Below are 1,283 nucleotides of genomic sequence, written 5' to 3'. Positions count from 1 at the left end.
CGCAATGTGGGGGGGGGGGGGGAGGGAGGCTGGAGCCGGCAGTCAAACAGCCTGGAGGCGGAGGGCTGACTTAACCCTTTCACACGGCTTACCTGCAACTCATATTATACATGTATATAGCTCTGACATATACCACAGCGCTGTACAGAGAACACTGAGCCAGTCACATCAGTCTCTGTACAGAGGAGCTTACACTCTAATGTCCCCTCCCCCCACAGTCACATCAGTCTCTATACAGAGGAGCTTACACTCTAATGTCCCCTCCCCCCACAGTCACATCAGTCTCTATACAGAGGAGCTTACACTCTAATGTCCCCTCCCCCCACAGTCACATCAGTCTCTATACAGAGGAGCTTACACTCTAATGTCCCCTCCCCCCACAGTCACATCAGTCTCTATACAGAGGAGCTTACACTCTAATGTCCCCTCCCCCCACAGTCACATCAGTCTCTATACAGAGGAGCTTACACTCTAATGTCCCCTCCCCCCACAGTCACATCAGTCTCTATACAGAGGAGCTTACACTCTAATGTCCCCTCCCCCCACAGTCACATCAGTCTCTATACAGAGGAGCTTACACTCTAATGTCCCCTCCCCCCACAGTCACATCAGTCTCTATACAGAGGAGCTTACACTCTAATGTCCCCTCCCCCCACAGTCACATCAGTCTCTATACAGAGGAGCTTACACTCTAATGTCCCCTCCCCCCACAGTCACATCAGTCTCTATACAGAGGAGCTTACACTCTAATGTCCCCTCCCCCCACAGTCACATCAGTCTCTATACAGAGGAGCTTACACTCTAATGTCCTCTCCCCCACAGTTACATCAGTCTCTGTACAGAGGAGCTTACATTAGAAGGAGCTTACATTTAGTACATTAGAGTGTCAGCTCCTCTGTACAGAGACTGATGTGACTGTGGTGGAGGGGACATTAGAGTGTAAGCTGGCTCAGTGTTGTCTGTACAGCGCTCTGGTATATGTCAGAATTATATAATCTTCTCAGTCAATCCCCTGTGGGGACATGAGATAAGCCCGGTGGACCTCTTTCAGGGACCGGCGTCGGTTGCGTTCAGGTCTCGTCTCCATGTGTCCTCATTAGGATTTCCTGTCTGTGATCACCTCGTATGACCCGGCGATCACACACATCCCTGCTACCGTGTGCGGATGGCGGGATCCCCCCGTCATTTCCCATAATCCCCTTCTCTTACTGAAAGATTTTCACTGTGAAACCCAACACTCCCGGATCACATGAATCGCCATTCTATTCCCACCTACTCCGTCT

This window comes from Nanorana parkeri, unplaced genomic scaffold (assembly GCF_000935625.1).
Source record: "Nanorana parkeri isolate BGI_ZX_2015 unplaced genomic scaffold, ASM93562v1 scaffold1452, whole genome shotgun sequence".
NCBI lineage: Eukaryota > Metazoa > Chordata > Amphibia > Anura > Dicroglossidae > Nanorana > Nanorana parkeri.
This window is presented reverse-complemented; position numbering follows the sequence as displayed.